Below are 20,961 nucleotides of genomic sequence, written 5' to 3' on the forward strand. Positions count from 1 at the left end.
ATTCAGAACTACAGAAGTATTCCAGATTAAACATAAACAATAGTAACACTTAGCCGTTTTGATATTTTTAAAAACAGATACATTGCCTGGAGATGAGGAGGGTAAATAACATCTGGAAAATCCTACTCCACACTTTGCCAAATGTCTCTTTTATGTTCTCAACAAATAAACCCAATGTAATGAATGTTAGACAAAAAGCCAATCAGAGATACCTAAATAGGGAGTTGTGACTGGATGATTTTTTTACTTTCCAAAAAATGTTTGATTACAATTTCCTGAATTCCTGACTATTGGATTGGAGGGCATTAAATATTCATAGATGCCTCTAATTCATTAAATTTAACAGATAACAGATAATCAGAGTTGGAAGGGACATTGTAGGTCATCTAGTTCAATCCCCCGCTCAAGCAGAAGACCCTACACCATTTCTGACAAATGGCAGTCCAATCTCTTCTTAAAAGTCTCAAGTGATGATGGTCCCACAACTTCTGAGAGCAAGCTGTTCCATTGGTTGATTGTTCTCACTGTTAGAAAATTTCTCCTTATTTCCAGGTTAAATCTCTCCTTGTTCAATTGCCACCCATTATTCCTTGTCTGGCCTACAGGCACTTTAGAAAATAGCTTGACCCCTTCCTCTCTGTGGCAGCCCCTCAAATATTGAAAGACTGCTATCATGTTTCCCCTGGTCCTTCTCTTCACTAGACTAGCCCTGCCCAGTTCCTGTAACTGTTCTTCATATGTTCTTCATATGTTTTAGTTTCCAGTCCCCTAAACATCCTGGTTGCTCTTCTCTGTACTTTTTCTAGAGTCTCAACATCTTTTTTTATATTGTGGTGACCAAAACTGGATGCAGTACTCTAGGTGTGGTCTTACTAAGGCTTTATAGAATGGTATTAGTACCTCACTTGATCTTGATTGTATCCCCCTATAATGCAATTTAGGGTTATCATTTAACCTGCATATAAAGTAAACTTAGTGGTAAATGTTGTGGATCTAGTGTAGTGTATGTACATGTTAATCATTTTACTGATTATTCTTTGGCTCTAAGTAAACACTTTGATTAATCTACAGGTTCCAGATGTATTTGGTGGAACAGTGCTGATACACATTTTTAGCAGAATTAAACCCCTATTATGCTTGAAAGGAAAATTGTTTCCAAAGAAACAATAATTTTCTCATTAGATGAGAAAAGAAAGAAAGTACAAATTCAAGTGAAAGGTAGAATTTAGCATTCTGGTTATTTAGAATATCAGCTTTTTCAAGATTCCTTTCATTATCTCTTTGATAATAAATTATCCCTTGGTGATGATTATGTCAATGTCATGACAAGTTTTACCAGCTGATTTCTACATATCATATAATACAATAACAAGCAAAACTGTTTTCATCCTGACCAGTGGATAAGTTTAGATGTATTCCTTTGATAGAAGAGGAAATTGAAAAAGTTTCATTTACCGATATATACAAGAATTTTCTATCATTCAATTGCATTACTCAGATATTTGCCACCAATAGTGAATGCCTACTATTGGGTGAAGTTTCAGGGATAAGGAAGTAGCTTGAAATCTGACTATGGAGAAATAAATTTTGAAGTTGACTGAAGAAGTACACACATTAGTGGCTAACAATCAGTTTTAAGACCTTGAACTCCTAAGACTACTTTTTATGAATTAATCACTTTCCTTTTGCATAGTAGTGTATTTAAATCTGAATCATTATTACAGAAATTACAAAATGTTCCATCATCCTCTTAACAAAATTGTTCTTCTTGACATTGTGCCCAAGAATGCAGATAACATTACTGCAGACTATTTTTAATTGCTCATAAAAATACATTAAAATTGTCTTGCAGAACATCAGTAGCTGGGGTTTCCCCTAGTTATGTATTGTCTTTATCATATGCATGTAAGCATCTGTGTTTGTATATAACTACCGCCAGGTTGGTGTAGTACTTAAGGCATCAAGATGTAACCTGAAGACTGGTGACCAATGCTGCAGAACAACACTCACAGTTACTACATTAATGGAGTCAATGTCCTCGTTGTGCTAGATTCTTGATCTCTAGACTGAAACTATAGACACATCCTCATGTCCGCAGATGAACTGCACAAAAGTATGTCTTATTCAAACTCAAAGAACTAGCATATGTATCATAGGTTTTGTGTGTGTGAGTGTGTGTGTGTGTGTGTTTGTAATGACAGACAATGTATGCTTAAGATACCAGAATATAGCCTGGAGACTTAGTTTTAGGCACAAAGCCAACTAGGTAACCTTGGCCTAGACACACTAAGTCCTAGTAAAAAGCCGATGACAAACCACTTCCAAAATCTTTCTGAGAAAACAGAAACTAGTCTTGGCAGTCCCTAGATTCCAACATTTTGAAAGCATAACTATAAAAACAATATTAATTGTGCAAATATTAAATTTATTGGACCTGAACATAAATTTTACAAAAAACAAAACAAAAACAACCCACCACCCTACTTAGAATTCCTATATACTTAGATCTTCTTTGGTTATGTTACTTTGACTTAATTGCAGATAGTCCATAAATAATAAAGACCTGAAAATAGAAATAGAATGACTGGAGCAAAAGAAAAACAAAGGTAATAGTAACCCTAGCAGACATCTTGGGTGCAATCTCCAAACAACTGGAGCACTAGAATTAGAATTAGAATTATTTTATTTGCCAAGTGTGATTGGACACACAAGGAATTTGTCTTGGTGCAAATGCTCTCAGTATAGATAAAAGAAATGATACATTCATCAAGAGTCAGAATCATGAGGTACAACATTAAATGATAGTCATAGAGTACAATAAGCAATCATATTATACTAGGAAACAATCCACACAAATCATAAGGATACAAGTGAAAAAGTTACAGTCATACAGTCACAAGTGGGAGGGGATGGGTGATAAGGAATGATGAGAAGATTAATAGTAATAGTAGTGCAAACTTTGTAAATAGTTGGACAATGTTGAGGAAATTATTTGTTTAGCAGAGTGATGGCATTCAGGGAAAAACTGTTCTTGTGTCTAGTTGCTCTGGTGTGCACTGCTCTATAGCGTCATTTTGAGGGAAGGAGTTGGTTTATGGAGTTTGTGTCTGGGATGTGAGGGGTCTGTAAGTATTTTCACAGCCCTCTTTTTGACTCGTGCAGTATATAGGTCCTCAATTAAAGGCAGGTTGATAGTAATTGTTTTTTCTGCAGTTGTAATTATCCTCTGAAGTCTGTGTGTGTCCTGTTGGGTTGCAGAACCAAACTACTTGAAACAATCAGCATTAACAAAATCACTATCAGTCAGTTAATAGAATAGAATAGAATGGAATGGAATGGAATGGAATGGAATGGAATGGAATGGAATGGAATAGAATAGAATAGAATAGAATAGAATAGAATAGAATAGAATAGAATAGAGCTGGAAGGGACATTGGAGGTCTTCTAGTCCAGCCCTCTTCTCAAGCAGGAGAATGTATACCATTTCAGACAAGTGACTGTCTTCTCTCTTCTTAAAAAACCTCCAGTGATGGAGCAGCCATGACTTCTTCTCTTTTCTTTTTGGAACTTTATTTATTTATGTATTTAAAAATACATAAATGCTTAATAAACAGTGTATTGTCTGGATCAGTTTTTATTATTATTATTATTATTATTATTATTATTATTATTATTATTATTATTATTATTATTATTATTATTATTGTAATTCCCCGTTAGGAGAATGAGCGCATACAAGGAGATGTATTTGAGAGTAGTGTTTGAATAATACACACACAGCACACAGATACACTGTACAGTAAATATAGGTTTTTACTTCCAAAAACTTTTAAGCAAAGTTCAAACACAGTCCAAAGTCATTCACAGGTTAAATCAGTCAGTTTTCAATCCAGGGATAATCTAATAACAAAGTCCAGTATCAAAAACAGTTCAGTAACAGACTTACATCAAATCCATGAATAACAGTCAATTAGAAGAAAAATGGAGGAATGGCAATACTCTTCAACAGAAGGAAACAGAGACTCACTGAGACTTCTTCTGAGACTAAGACTAAGACTAAACAACCCAGGTTTCTGGCTCCATCTTATGGCCGTTTGAGAAACCACACCCAATTACACTTTTATGATTCTCTTAAAGAGACAGTATTAAAATGTCTACCCTGGTTTATATATTTCCAACCCAAATACCTGTTAGATGACTTATATTCCTAACAATTATTACTATTATTAATCTCATGGCTGGGCCTCGATGGCTATCAGGCTATCGGCTATAATTATGGGATTGCTGGTTTTGGGATTGGTAGTGGTTTAGCCACCATGAACCAACCCAGGCACCTACCATCACCAATGATGAGAAGAAATCAATAAAATTCCATATCGGATCAGTCATTGCCCAGGTCAACAATGACCATGTTAGATGCTATGGCTCCTGGACATCTGTCAAAATATTGGGCTACAGGGCTCAGTTGCTACTGCTGGGGAACCAGGGCATACAACTGTAAAGTGACTGGAAAAAAAGCACAAAACTTGGACAACCAAAGAAAATCAAGATATCATCAAATGTTACCATCAGGCAGAACCAACAGCCCGAGGATTTTTTTTAAAAATGATGAACTTTGGAAGGAAAAACACCCCGAAAGTGATGTAACTGAACAAGGACCAATGGATCAAAAATGTTTCATCATCCATAATAAAATTTTCAGATGTGGAAATGCAACATCTAGAAACATTGACTAGAAAGAAAACAACAGGCTGAATGATGAATAGGCTGAAGAAACAGTTCAAAACCTGAACAAACTGACCAACCAGTGGAAGAAACCAACATACAGGATGAAGATTTTCCTGTGTAACAATTCAAAAGTGTAGAGCTAAGTGACCTAGACAAAATGCTGAAAGAAAAGATTGAAAACCACATCAAAGAAAACACAGAAAGAAAAAGACTGCCTACCATTTGCGAAGTACATAGTAAACGAGTGAAAGATCTACAAAATGCTGTGAACAACATTTTAACTTCCATCCCATCCAGCACACTACGTGAAACAAACCAACTAATGTACAGCACAGCTGTTGTTATAATGGCACAATTGGGTTATAAATGCCAAAAAAGAAACCCACTGGAACACCAAAGTGGAAAATTTGACTTGAAAATAAAATTAAAAAACTATGAGGAGATGTAGGCAATTTGAAATACTTGAAAGAAAGAAAACTAAAGAATAAAAAGCTGAAAAATATTTTACAGAAAAAATGTGATCTGGAGGAAAAAACAATAACAGAAATTATGGAAGAACTAAAACAGCATGTAATAGCAACAGCAAAGAAAATCGAAAGATACAAAGGATGAAAAAAACAATATCGTGAAAATGTCCAGTTTAGAAGATACCAACACCTCTTCTACCACTCACTTGATGAAAGTCGAGTCCATACTAATGCTTACCCATGTAAAGAAAAAACTTTGAACTTTTGGAAAGAACTGTGGGAAACCCAGTGGAACACGATAAAACTGCCTCCTGGATCAAAGATATTCAAAAACAAACAACACGAAACAAAATGGAGAATATTGTAATAACAACTGATATGGTTGTACAACAGGTAAAGAAGGTCAAGAAATGGAGCGCTCCTGGCCTGGATGAACTGCATGGATACTGGGTAAAATACCTGACCAGCCTCCATCACCACATGGCCACTCAATTTGATGAAATGCTTAAAAATGCGACAAGCAAAGAATGGTTAACAGCTGGCTAAACATAGTTGATAATGAAAGATCCAGAAAAGGGCACAGAACCAAGCAACTATCACCCAATTACTTGTCTGCCAACAACGTTCAAACTTTTTACAAGAGTACTGGCAAATTCAGTATTCAATCATTTGATGGAAAACAGTTTGTTCCCAGTGGAACAAAAAGGAAATCAAGAGGAACAAAAGATCAGCTGCTCATTGACAAAATGGTACTAAAAATTCAAAACAAAGAAAAACAAATTTAAATATGGCATGGATATATTACAAGAAGGCATTTGACACATTACCCCACAGCTGGATTAACGCCTGTCTGAAAAACTTTGGAATCAGCCAAAGTATTTTTACATTTTTGAAAGCAAATATGCAAAAATGGAAAACAGTTCTAACAGCAAATGGGGGGAACATTGGTGAAGTCAACATCAGATGAGGAATCTTCCAAGGGTTTCACCACTACTTTCACTTTTGCCACTATTGTTCAACATCACATTAATTCCACTGACAATAATCCTATGAAACACAAAACTGGGCTATCAAATCTCAAGCCAACATGGCAAGATAAACCATCTACTATACACGAATGACTTAAAAATATATGTGAAAAGCGCCACTGAACTTGAATCAATACTCAATACTGTTCAACTGTTCGGCAATGACATCAGAATGAACTTTGGACTTGAAAAATGTACTATACTATCCATGCAACAAGGAAAAATGGAAAAAATAGAAGGAATAGAACTGGGAAATGGAAGCATTGTGAAAGCATTAGCAAAGGATGATGGTTATAAATACCTAGACATATTGGAAGCAGATAATATCTTGAATGGAAAAGTCAAAGAGTCAATGCAAAAGGAATACTTCAGGAGGTTCCGCAAAATATTAAGATCAAAACTGAATGCTGGAAACATAATTAAAGCCATTAATACATGGGCAGTTCCAGTGATATGCTTCAGCTGTGGCTGAACTGGAAAACATGGACCAGAAAATGCGTAAATATTTGAATATGTACCATGCTTTATATTCACAAAGTGACATCGACAGGTTATACCTGCCAAGAAGAATAGGGGAAAGAGGGCTATTGCAAATCCATCAAACTGTAGAAGAAGAAAAACGAAGTTTGAATGATTATGTGTACAGAAAAATTGCTGCAGGCTGTGAAAGCAGAGAACATTATAAAAACAACAGAAACAAAGGCAGAATATAAGGGAAAACAGCTGGATGACAGATTAAATGGATGGAAAACCAAAGCTTTGCATGGACAGCACTTGAAAAACATTGAAGGAAAATGTGATAACAACTTGACATGGACATGGTTTAAGAGAAGAAACATCAAGAAAGAAATGGAAAGTTTAATACTTGCTGCTCAAGAACAAACACTTCAAACTAATGCCATGAAAGCAAAAATACAAAAATCCACTGACAATCCAAACTGCCGACTTTGCAATGACAAAGTTGAAACTGTTTCACACTTATGTGAGTGCAGCAAAATCACGCAAACTTACTACGAAGCTAGACATGGCTAAATTAATTCACTGATCATTGTGTAAAAAATACACCCTACCTGTATCCCAAAAGTCATGAGAACATAAAGTGGAAAAAGTTGTCGAAAATGAGAAGGTGAACATCTTGTGGGACTTTCGAATACAGATGGATTGCCATTTGGAACACAACACAACAGATACTACGATCAAGGATCAAAGTGTACAATTTATTGATATTGCTGTGTCAGGAGACACCAGAGTTGAAGACAAAGAACTGGAAAAAAATCATGAAATATTGTGACCTGGCCATTGAAACCACATGTTACAGATGAAACATGTTACAGTGATACCCATTGTCATTAGGGCACTTGGTACTATGTCCAAGAATTTTATAAAACACATCAAGAAATTGCAGCTTCCTGCAATACTGCAAAACCTCTAAACATAATCTTTGAAAAATCTTTCAGGACCAGCTCCTTGCCAAAACTATGGTCACAAGCCACAGTCATCCCCATCTTCACAAAGGGAGACACCAGCCTAGTTGAAAATTACAGACCAATCTCTTTATGCTGCGTCACCTGTAAAGTCATGGAATCAATTATTAACCAATCCATCATCCTCCACTTAAACAAACAACCTACTCTCTAATAAACAATTTGGTTTTAGGAAAAAACTATCATGTAATCTGCAACTCTTACACTGCAAAAACTTATGGATTACACAACTCGATCAGGGCAAAGCAATAGATACAATCTACATAGACTTCTGTAAAGCCTTTGATTCAGTGGTACACGATAAACTACTCCTAAAACTAAAATCTTATGGTATCTCTGGACAACTGCATAACTGGATAGAAGTATTCCTATCAAACAGACAACAAATGGTCAAAATTGGGAGAGTCCTATCAAATTCTGTACCTGTCAACAGTGGTGTCCCCCAAGGCAGTGTTCTAGGACCAACTCTTTTCATACTCTATATAAATGACCTCTGTGGTCATATCAAGAGGAACAGCGTTCTCTTCACTGATGATGTAAAGCTATTCAAAACCACACACAATACTGCTACCCTTCAAAAAGACCTTGACTATGTATCAGAATGGTCAAACAAATGGCAACTTCAAATCTCAACAAATAAATGCTCTGTCTTACATATTGGAAAAAAAAATCAGAAAATAAAATACAGGCTGAATAGTCAAGACCTTGTTGATGATCCAAACTCTGTCAAGGATCTTGGAGTACTCATCTCTAATGATCTAAGTACGAGAGCCCACTGTAACTACATAGCCAAAAAGGCATTAAGAGTTGTTAACCTAATCTTACGTAGCTTTTTCTCTGGTAAGATTACACTACTAACTAGAGCATACAAAACATTTGCTAGACCAATATTTGAATACAGTTGATTCTCTGTTCTGTTTCTTTCCTTCTCCCCCTCTGGGATGTTTGACAATGCTACATGTTTCTGGAAATGTACAGTTCCTCTCTACCAGTTTATTTTTGGATTCCATTTCCATATCCATGTGAGTCCTAGGACTAGTGGCCTTTCCATTCCCAGGGCTACAATGAATGTGAGCATCTCACTATGGCTCCCCAGTTCTATTTGCAATGGTTTAGTGGCAAAACTGGATGGCTCCCCCCACTATAGTCCCGTCTAATTGGCAGAAAGCAATTGGTTTTTCTATTTTCCTTAGGTGGATTCCCAATTTCCCTACTAGGGTGGGATTGATTAGGCACTGGGTGCATCCCAAATTCAGTAAGGCTGCCAGCCCTTCGGCTGGAGATAAACAGTCTTAGGGGTAGAGTCAGTGGTTCAATTGGGTCGCTTACCAGTGGTTCATCTTCCGGATCACTTTCAGACTGGCTCAGGTCTCCTCGGGGCATTGGGGATTCTTCCTCTGGGTTGGGGGGGGGACCGAAACTTCATGGCTTCTCAGCTTCTCAAGGCAGTTTCTTTTCCTTGGGGGTTGGATTTTCCAGGGTTCCCCCTGATGGGTGGTCTGGCTTTCTGGCCGAGGGTTTTGAGTGGCACTCCACTGCACAGTGCCCCACCTTTCCACACTTAAAACAGCCAGATGGTCTTGGAGTCGTGGTGGCTTGGGGTTTGAAAAACTCCTGCTTCCCCTGGGGTGGGGATCTTCTCCAAACTCTGCTGCTGTGGTACTGGTTATGGGCCATGTCTATCTCTACCTCCTCAGCCATCAAGTATCATTCATGCAGAAGGTTTGGGACCCCACGGGCCAGGCAGGCAGTGTACAGGTCGTCATTGAGTCCATCTTTGAACCAACAGACTAGAATATCTTCTGGCCAGTCGACTGGTCTGCCTAGGTTGCAAAATTCCTCGGTGTATTCGGCTACAGGGCGACGGCCTTGTTTTATGACCCTAATGCAGTTGCGGGCTTTTTTATCGATGAGGGGGTCTTTAAAGCAGTGGCATAGGGCTGTCATGAATTGATTGAAGTTCCTCAGCTCTGGGACATTAATATTGTGGAGGGTTACCATCTATCTGGTGTCTGCCCTTTCTAGGGCCTGGGTGACGACTCACACCCGGCCCCTCTGGGTTGGGAAGTTCCGCCCATATTCTTGCATATAGGTAAGGACTTGCACCAAGAAGAATCCCAATTTCTGGGGATCCCCATCGAATTTCACCCCCAAGGGTGGGATTTTTCTCTGCAATTGTAGGTCTCTGGGTTGGCCGGGGATAATCCACTGCTCTGAAATGGCAAGGGGTCGGATACCTGGCATGGCTGCTGGTCCTCTGGCTTGGTGCACTGCTTGATTATTCTCAGCTGGATCAGGGGTGATGGCTTGGATTCTCTCGATTTCTGGGTCACTCTCCTTCGTTGGTGACCTAGTTCATCCCGCACACTGAGGTCCCCCAGGGCTTCCCTCACAAGGCCATTTATGTACTATTTCAGTCACTCATCTTCCAACGGTTCCTTGATCCATTCTTCTTTGATCAGAAAGGGCTCCCAGTTCCATTTTCCACCTGAATTTACAGTTACCATGGGTTAGGGTTACTCCCTTGGCTCTTCCATCCCAGCTGTCTCTCTTTCTTATACCTATAGACCATTGGGGCTTCATGGAATTTTTGCAGGCAGCTTTGATGTCTTCGATGGGGCACACAAAGCCAGTGTCTGGCTGGGTAGTTGTCGAAGTTTCTCCCCAGCATCTGGCTTTCCCTTGCTTATTGGTATGTACAAACATTTTTGGAGGCTCTCCTCGGTAGAGTTAAATTTTCTTTTGGAAGGAAAAAAAGTTCCTCACCAGGTTGACTACTATTGCAGACCCTGCTTTATGTAAATCCCAGACTTTCTCCCCTTCAGACGATAAGAATGAATTTTTGAAAGCTGGGTATTTCAAAAGGAACTCTATTGAAAAGGAAGACATCCAGGTGCCATTCCAAGCAGGGTCTAATATGCCTCCAGGCATGTAGCTTTAGATAAAGGGAGTTAGAACTCCTCTCCTTAGTCTGATGTGGATTTCATCAATACAAAGAAGCAACATGTTAATCCCCCACCTTTTCTGGGAGTGTAGTTGAGAAGAGCTTCCCAGAAAGTTTCTTTCAGAACTGGAATTTTTATGGCCCCTTCTCCTCTTGCTATCTCTCCAAGAGGTGACAAGTTTCCAGGCATCTGGGCTCCAGTCCCCATGTTGCAGCAAATTCTGTTTTCAAATCAGGACACAAGACCACGAAGGGTAGGAGAATACAGGTTTATTTGCGCAAAAAGTTCAGAGCATTAGCATGACAAATTCTGAACACCCAGCTATCCCTGAGGGGGTTACTTTTATACAGCTCCCAGTCTCAGTGTACTACAAAAGGGGAAGTAAGTCTACTTAGTCATTCGTTCTTATTCTTCTTATTCTTCTGTTATTTCCCATACCCACTCTTGTTTACAGGAACATGTCTAGTTCTTAGGTTCAGCAATTTTGTGGTTTTCACAATATCGTATTAAGCAACTTCTATAATATTTGCGATATAAGCTAAGAAACTTCTGCTAATTATAAGAATACTTTTCTGGTAACTTTCCATTCTGCTTCACCTGGTTGTATATCATGTGCAAGTTATACAGATTCAATACAAGAATTACATCAAAAAGGATTACTTATACCAACCCCCCCCTTCTTCTTCTATTGAAGAATGGCAGATACACGGATCTGACAGAAAGAAAGAAAGAAAGAAAGAAAGAAAGAAAGAAAGAAAGAAAGAAAGAAAGAAAGAAAGAAAGAAAGAAAGAAAGAAAGAAAGAAAGAAAGAAAGAAAGAAAGAAAGAAAAAGAGCTACCATGCATCTCTATTCATGGTACATTTTCAGGTGGAACCTCTTTCTACTTAAACCTTAGTACAACACCCAGATATTTAAAGCTGTTAAACATCTTGGATTAATCTTGAAACTTTTTCAATACTTGTACTTAAACAGAAAGAATTTTGTTTTAGCACATATGGCTTCAATTCCAAAGCTACTTTTTATGAAGACCAAGTCATGAAATGGAGATTGGAAACAAAGCAAAGGTTAACCTTCTCATTCTTTCTAACCCCTTCCTTCTCATGTGGAAGTGAGCCTTTCTACTTGCCATTTTATTACCAAGAATTTATCACTATCTTCAAATTAAAGATTTGCCTTCCAACAACAAAAAACACAAGTTTGCAAACTGTCTGAATAGTAACACAGCACATAATTTTGTATGTTAAATATCGAACCACAAAGTAAAAGAGGAAAATGTTTGTGAGAAACATTTACTGTGTTTTTTGCTTGTCAAATTTAAAAGCCCATTGGACTCGTAAAGGTTATAACAGCAATAGTGATGTAACCATGAAGCAGCAGCTAGGTAAACTGCTGAATAGTCTGAATTATGCTTTAGAAATTGTGTAATTTATGCTCTGAAATTGAGCAAATGAATGAGACCTAAAGGTAAGCTGTTCTCTACAAAATCCACTCTGAACTTACCGCACTAAGCCTGGCATAAAAAAGCAGAGCAACTTACTTATTTTGAAGAGGACGATATGGAATAAAGAAAGAACATTGGTTCCAATAGTTTTAGGAGACTACATAGTTTTGTTTACCTAGAACATTCCCAAGGCAGTAATCAATACTATATTAGCTCCAAATGTTCTTTTGAATCCAGGCATACTGGATTCTGGGAGCAAAAATGGGCATGAGAGGGTGCGACTCCCCCTGCGCCCCATTTTCACTCCCAGGAGGCCTCTCTGTACTTCCTTGGGAGCCAGATGGGCCTCATGGGGACTCCTGGGAGGTGCAAGGTGGGGTGGGCGGTCATCAGAATTACCGGTTCAGCGAACTGGATGTAAAATTAATATCCGGTTTGCCCAAGCCATCCCGAACCAGCTGAATCCCATCCCTATGTAGACTTCTAACATTGGTAAACTTAATACATCTTGTAAGTATTTATAAAATTCTGCCAGTAATCCATCTGGCCCTAGTGTTTTGTCATTATTTTGTCTTTTAATTGCCTCTGTCAATTCCATCATTGTTATTTTTTTCATTTAACATAGTTTTCACCATTTCAGATACCTTTTGGTAATTTCGCTTTTCCCAAGAATTGCATTATTTTTTTCCTTCTTGGTTGTATAATTTTCTATGGAATTCCTGAATTATTTTCTTTTTGCTCTCATTTTGATACTTGTAGAGTTCCCTTCTTATCTTGTAATTTGCTTATCAATTACTTCTCTTTCTCCTTTTTCAGCTTATAAGCTAACCACCTTCCTGGTTTATTGGCATTTTCAAAAAAAGTTTTGTTTTGCTCTTTTAATTTGTTGTGCCAATACTTCTTTTTCCATTAAATTAAATGTATGTTTTATTATTTCCATTTGAGTTTTTAAATTTCCTTTTTGCGGTTCTTTTTGTAGATCAAATTCAAGTCTTTGTACTCTTGTTCTAGGGTCTTTTGACATTGTTTCTTTTTCTTTTTCTCACTATATAAGTTATAGCTAACCCCTGACATATGCTTTTCCTGTGTCCCATAATTTTGTAATGAAGTATCTTCTTTTCTGTTCACTTTGAAGAAAAATTCTATTTCTTTTTCTATTGTTTTAATAGAAACAATGTCTTTTTTTGTCTTTTAATATAGATTGATTCAACGTCCATCTCACCCTTTTCTTTTGTCCCTTCCAAGTCATTTTTATTGGATTATGATCAGCCCATATATTTGTTTCTATCTCTATCTCTTACACATTTGTGCTCAATTCCGGGGATGTCTATATCATATTAATTCATGATTGATCTACTTCAATAAAATGTATACTGATGTATCCTGTATTCATGTTTCTTCTGCCATTAAAAAAAAACCTATCAAGAGTCTTCCTTACTTTTTTACCTACTTTGCTGCTTTTGTAGTCAAGTTTCTTATCTACAATTGCATTAAAATCTCCTACCACACAGAAATTATCTCATAGTCCATTTCAATTATCTTCTTGTGTAATTTTTTTGTAAAATTATTCTTGTTTATTGTTTGGTGCATATATTACTATCAAGAGTATCTGTTTTTGGTTTATTACTAATTCCACCATCAAAATTCTCCCTTTTTCGTCTGTATAAATTTGTTTAGCATTTATTGTTTCTTAATATATAAAATCATCCCTTTTTTCTTTTGTTTTGCTAATGAAAAGTATAATTTCCCAATCTTGGGGTATTCCAATAGTTTACTATGTTGATTTTTAATATGAACTTCTTGGAAACAAATTATATCTAATTTTAACTATTACAGTTGTATAAAAATATTCCTTTTCATAGGAGAATTCAGTGCATTTATGTTGATTGATACATCTTAGCTTCACCTTCCATCCCATTCATTTGTATGTAGATCTTATTCTCCTAGTACTTATTTCTCTCGGTCTTTTGCTCTTGTTTCTTCTTGCTCTGCTCCCTGTTTTCTCAGCTTCACTTTCTTTTTGTTGTATACTCATTTCTTCTCTTATTGGTTCCTCTTGTCTCTTGTATTCTGTTTCTTCTCTCATTTTCTGTCCCTCATTTGCATTGAAATGGTTGTCATAAAGCTCTAACACTTTATCTAGTGAATCTGGTCTGTATCTTTTTCATTCCAGTTCACAATATTCCCTCAGGTACAGGCCATCTAAAGTTTGTATTATACTTAATCAATTTCACAGTCAGAAATTGGTATTGTTTCCTTAAATCTCCTACTCTTCTGGGGACCTGTTTCAACACAACAATTTCTTTTCCTCTGTATTGCAGTGGTTCATCTCTTGCCTTTTTGAATATTTCATCTCTTGTTCATTTTTTTAACAAATCTCACATGTACCTCTTTTGGAAGTTTGTTTCTTTTCGTGTAGCTCATGTGTATTCTAAATATTTCATCTACCTCATTGTCCATCTCCTGCTTACTCAACTTTAGAGCATCTGACAACAGCATTAACATGATGTCTAGAAGGTCTTCTCTTTTTTCCTCTTCAATATTCTGAAATCGTAAATAAAAAGCTGCCTTTTCCATTTCAAGCATTATCACTGAATCTACTAGTTCTTTATTTGCTTGTGTCAGTCTTTGATTTATTTATCAACTTTTTTCTGCTTGTTCTGATTTCTCGTCCATTTTCTGAATCCTTTGTTCATTTCTTATTGTCATTTGCTGAAAACTCATATTTTTTTATCCAAATTATGTATTTTTCCTTTATGTCTCTATCATTTTTCACCTCCCCCATATCATTTTTCATCTCATTATGATTTTTTTGTCATAGCTTCTTGTGTGGACTGAAGCATCGTTTACATTTGGAATGTATTCATTTTCTATTGTTGTAGTATGGTATCTTTGACTTGATGGACTAGAGGCAGATGATAAAGGTGTAGATGATGTTTTTTTCCCAATTCTAGTTAAGTTTCGAATACTTATCAGCAACATTTCTCAGAATTAATTATATTTATAATCCACAGGATCCACACACAAAATCAGTCCATTTTGGGACTACAGTTATTTCTTTATATTCTATCAGTTGGTATTTGTAATCCAAAGGGCCCATTCAATAAACCAATAGCTCAAAATGTCTAGTAAATCAAAAAGCCACTTCACTTGGTTTTAAAACAAAACCAAGCTAATCCACTGTTTCAGGCTATCAAGAGTATTTATAATTCACAAGGCTTCAAAGGGTCCAGTATACTGACTATCTGTCTCTTGACACCAAGCAAAATCAATTTTACGACAGTTGTTATTTTGTCTCTGTCTTCTTCTTATCTGTAACAGTAAAGATATTCTGCTTTCTTTTCACTTATGTAATGACTTTTCCAGCCAGTAGGTGTCACTCTGGCTCTTTCTCTCCATTTTTACAGCCAGCTTTAAAAATCCAAAAGTTTATTCCTCCAAAATTCATCATTCAAAATTACAAGAGAAAAGAAAAACAAAAAAGAAAAAGTTTTGAACAAATTTGAACATTTTTTTAAAAAAGATAACCAATCCAGTCTTTCTCTTTACTTTTAAATTTTCCTTCCCATTTTCCTTCTCTTTTATTTGGATCTACCAACAGCTCCAAATATTACCTGCCATTATTCTTTCAATTGCAATTGGAGCCATAGCCCACCCTGGAGGGGTGGTGAGGTAAAGGGCAGGACAAGGAGAGCCGCATCTCTCCTCCCTGACATGGAAAATTCCCTCATCTGAAGATGGAGTGCAACAGCAACCAAAATGGCTGCCATGAAGCAAGAGACAGTCTGAATACCCAAGACAGTGCAGGAGCGAAGAGACAGTGAATGGTGTGTGAACTGGGTGAGAGAATATTTTTAAACTTTTAAGTGCGACCCTGAGAAGAATACTCAGAAAAAAGGACTCATAATTAATTTTAAACTGGCAGTGACCTAACAGTGGAGTAGAATTCTAAAGTACTAGAAATAGAAAGAAGGAAGTAAAGTAAAATAAAGGGAAAAATAGTAAATTTGTTAAAAATACAGAAAACTGGACTTTTTGATTGGACAGACACTGGCTTTGGATAGGCATTTTTAAAATGCTGTAATCTATTTTTTTAAAGGAATATATATATATATATATATATATATATATATATATATATATATATATATATATATATATATATATATATTCCGAAAATATCAGTAAAAATTGATGAGAAAGGGGAAAAAAAAGAGAAAAGTGAAAACTGTTTCAAGAGTGCCACCTGCTGTTAAAAGAAGTTACTACAGATTCCCAAAGTTTTGATAAGACCTGATTTAAGGAGAATCAAAATGAAAAATAAGAGACTTTTATTATTAAAGAGTCCGGAAAGCTAAAATACAAGATTTAACTGGTGGAAGAATTTATGAATATTTCACCCTTGGACTACTTAAAAGAATAGAATGATTAATTTTGGGATATAAAAATCCCTGGACATTGGATTTTTAGTTTGAAAAGTGACAGGTTTGAATAAAGGACTGTTGGACAATTGGACAGAAAGATGAATAGAATTTGCAAAGAAATTGCATTGGAATTTCAGGATATTAAAGACACCATGACAAGAAGATTTGAGGGCATTTTGAATAAAATACAAAGCATTGTACATGGAACTAGATCTGGAAATGGAATTGTAAGTGACAGAAAGAAAACAGGAGATCCAGAAAGAGGAGGAGTCAATTGGAAGAGTAACCAGAAAAACAGGACAGATGGAACAACAAATAAAAAGAAATGACAAAAAGGAAATAAAAATAATAATGATTGATGTAATAAACCAAGGGGAGAGTGTTTTAAGGGAAGTCAAACAGGAATTGAAATTCCAGGGAGAATTTTTTGGGAGAAAGACAGGTAACCTGAAAATGAGACAATGGAACATTGAAGGAAGGGAGGAATAATTAAGAGGGATGATCAAAAAATGATAGATAGAGATGAACATTTAAGAGAGGAATATGGGAGACAAGCTAAGAAACGATTAATCAAAGTTTTAATGTGAGTAAGCGATGATAGCTAAAGGAGAAAAAAAGTTATGTTTCTCCATAAATGAGTGTATTATTAGTAAAGATATACAATTGCTAAATGTAATAAACATGAATATTAACATTCTATGGTAGGAAAAGAAATATGTGTAACCTGATTGACACAAAAATAATGTAATGAAATATAACATAAGATAGAAGTAATTATATTATTATTAGAATTGCACAATTTGTTAAATGTAAACATAATGAATATTATTTTATTTGTATTAAAATGTGACTAGAAAGGGACTTTTCTTTAAATATAATAGTGGCAAACTAAAAACTAAAAATGGGAAAATATAAACCAATATGAATTTATGAGTGGTTATAAGAATTATATAAATTGTTAAACACTGCAAATATGACTATTAATATAGTATATATAGTAAAAGGAGTGATGTTAAGAATATAGAGACAATTGGATTATTATTAGAATTATATAACATGTCAAACATAAATATGATGATGATTATTTTATCTGTCATTAAGCTGTAAAATGTGATTAGAAAGGGAATATTTTTAAAACATAATAGTTGCAAAATTAAAAATTAGAAAGGGAATAAATAATGGAAGAGTATAATTCAATATAAATTGGTGAATTATTACTGGAATCACATAAATCTATTAAACACTACAAATATGATTAATAATATTCTACCCGTAGAAAAAGAGAGATATTTAGAACATGGAGATTGATATAAAAATAAGATACTGAAATGGTGCATAATCAAAGAATATATGTGTATTAATATGAAAATTTATAAGATTGTCTGTATTAAATATGAACTGTATTGAATATGAACAAAACTGTCATATTTGTTTTAAAATATAAGACACCCTGGTACCACACTGTTCATACAATGATATGTTTGTAAATAAGAAAAAATAAAAAAAATATACAAAAAAAAAAAAGAATTCTGGGATGTAATCTGTCAAGTCCTGGTGATTTATATTCATCAAGGTCAGATAGGTGTCCTCTTACCATTTTCTTGCTTATTTTAATTTTTATTTCTCATTTGTGTTTTATGGTAGTTTTTTAGTACATTTGGCTATAATTTCTTTTTTGTGAAGACTGATGCAAAAATGAGTTAAGCAGCTCTGATTTTTCCCTACTGCCTATTACTTCCTTGCCAACAGTGTTTTCTCATCATAATATTAATTCTTGTTAATTGTTGATACTAATTAATAATAAAATAAACATATCATAATAAGCCCTCATAATAAAGTTAAACCTTCTCTTATAATTTTAAACATTTCTAACTTCTGATTCTATTAGTTAACCATTGATAAAATGAATCCCATATTTCAAAATATTCCATGTCTACTTTCTCTTTTATTTCAAGTGTTAATCTATACATTTCTGCACATTCTAGCATTTTTTTTTCATTATCTTCTCTTCTGTAGGGATCTCCACACTTTTCCAATGTTGTGCACAACAATTCTAGCTGCTGTTACCACATGTAGTATTAGATACATAGTTGCTTTATTGTATTTTTCAGATATGATACCCAACATAAATATGTATGGTTTCAGATCTATATGTTCCCTTATCATTTTTTTCTAACCAAGTATGCATTTTTGTCCAGTATGCTTTTGTCTTTGGGCACATCTACCACATGTGGTAGTACGAGCCTGGAATCTGACTACACTTCCAACATTTAGCAGACATATCTGTAAATATCTTAGCTAATCTTAGTTAAATGTCGGCATGGTTGCTGGTCCAGTGGTAGCTCCTGAGGCAGGTTCTTGCCCTGTTATCTGGCAATGGTTTGATCCTGTTGCTCCTGAGGAAGTGGACAGGAATCTAGGGAGTATAAGTGCAAGTCTCTGTGTTTTCCCTGGCTTGGGAAAGCTTCCCAGGAGGTGACAGGCGGGTGGATTCTGGTTGTGATTAATGCTTCCCTACAGGAGGAGATGGTGCCCTAGCACTTTAAGGAGGCTGTGGTCTGCCCTCTTCTTAAGAAGCTATCATTGGACTCTACCCGATGAGATCATTTCCAACCTGTCTCCAATCTTCCCTTTTTGGAGAAGATTGTTGAGAAGGTGGTCATGCAGCAAAATAATGACAATTAATAGCAATAGCAGTTAGACTTATATACTGCTTCACAGTGCTTTTACAGCTCTCTCTAAGCAGTTTACAGACTCAGCATATGCCCCCATAATGACTGTATCTACCCAAGTGTTAATTGCCTTGATGGTATTTCTTCCAATGAGTTTGGATTGTAAGATCTTCTTTAGTCTCGTGATGTATTTATTACTAATTTTGTTCTTACCTTCAGTTTTTATTATGGTTTTTAGGGCATGCCAATTTTTTTCAATTTTCAATTTCCAACCATTAGCAGTGCTCAAAAGTTGTGACATGCCTTGGGGGTTGTAAATATATTTGGTTACTTTACTATAATTTAAATGTGCTTGATAAATAACTACAGAAATATTATAACTTTTTAAACATTTTCATTGATTCATCACACAATCAGCCAGATGCTTAGACTTGATCTGGCATTTTTGTCCACCTATTAAGTCCTTCCCAAGTGTCTGGGATCAGAAAATGTTGTTAGAAGATGGTAAAGGTATAGCCACAGGATGTAATCTGTTTCAAGTAAAACTGGCAAAATGAAGTGTTAAATGGCCAGTACATTGGGGGGAAAACAGGCAAAGGAGATAACAAAAGTCCTGAAAGTGACTAAGAGCAGGATAGTTGATGAAAGAGACAGAGGAGGTAATTCTGACTGCACAAAGTCAAGCTTGAAGAACAAATATGTACAAAGCAGAAACGAGAAGACAGCAACAGATAGCCAGGTCCACCTCGCAAAGAAACTGAAAAAAGAATGTACCACTGACTACAAACAACAGCATGACAAAGTAGCAGCAATGGCACATTGGAAGATCTACAAGAAATATCATTTACCTGCAATCAAGAATTGGTGAATCATAAAATAAAAAAGTAATAGAAAATGAAGAATCTAAAGTCCTCTGGAATGTTAGAATTCAAACAGACAGCCCCCTTGCTGCATAACATACCAAACTAACAATTGTCAATAAGGCAAAAGAGTCTGGATAGTAGACCTGGCAGTACCTGGTGACAGCAGAACTAAGGAAATAACAAAATACAAAGACCTGCAAATAGAAATAGAATGATTTTGGCAAAAGAAACTGAAAGTAGCACCAATAATAATAGGCCCTATAGATGCAATCCCAAAATAACTGGGACATCACTTGAACACCATCAGCATTGACAAATTCAGCATCAGTCAGTTGCAAAAGGCAGCTTTATTTGAAACAGCTTACATCCAAGACAATACCTCTAAGACCATAAAACATTAACATCTGTCTATCCCAGGTCCTTGGGAAGGAGTCAATAAGTGGATAAAAGTACCAAATCAAGTCTGAACATCTAACCTGACTGCAACAAACCATAATAATTGCAAAATGCCACATTGTTTGGATCTGCACATATACTAGACGAATACATTTTGACCTCCTATGTTCTTCGGAAGAACTCAATGTTCAACACCAGCTAAAATTGGCACCTGAGATTTTACATTTTTGCATATATAATATTAGTAAATATTACTTAAATTACTTTTAGACAACAAAGAAGTTGCACTAAGAAACACAATTGTTTTATTTAGACAAATCCAATATTTAGGTAACAATGTTAGTTCATACCATTATTCAGGATATTTTAATTTAATCTAGGGCTAATTATAAAATGTAGACTAATTATAATTTAATTCTTGGATTACAACACTTATAATCCACAGGCAGAATAACCAACTCATCCTGAGGTTGCCAAATTGAAGAAAAATGCCTAGGAATTCTCCCCAAAA

The 20,961-nt window shown here is 35.7% G+C and overlaps 1 protein-coding gene across 2 annotated transcripts in view; it reads left to right on the plus strand.

Annotated features, from left to right (window-relative positions):
* The window catches only part of POU6F2 (POU class 6 homeobox 2), a 405,681-nt gene that overhangs the window by 224,604 nt on the left and 160,116 nt on the right, over positions 1-20,961 (plus strand). The gene's annotated exons all lie outside the window — the stretch shown is intronic.

Source organism: Notechis scutatus, chromosome Z (assembly GCF_049901735.1).
Source record: "Notechis scutatus isolate UNSWTSFEM ecotype Mainland chromosome Z, rNotScu1.2, whole genome shotgun sequence".
Classification (NCBI taxonomy): Eukaryota; Metazoa; Chordata; class Lepidosauria; order Squamata; family Elapidae; genus Notechis; species Notechis scutatus.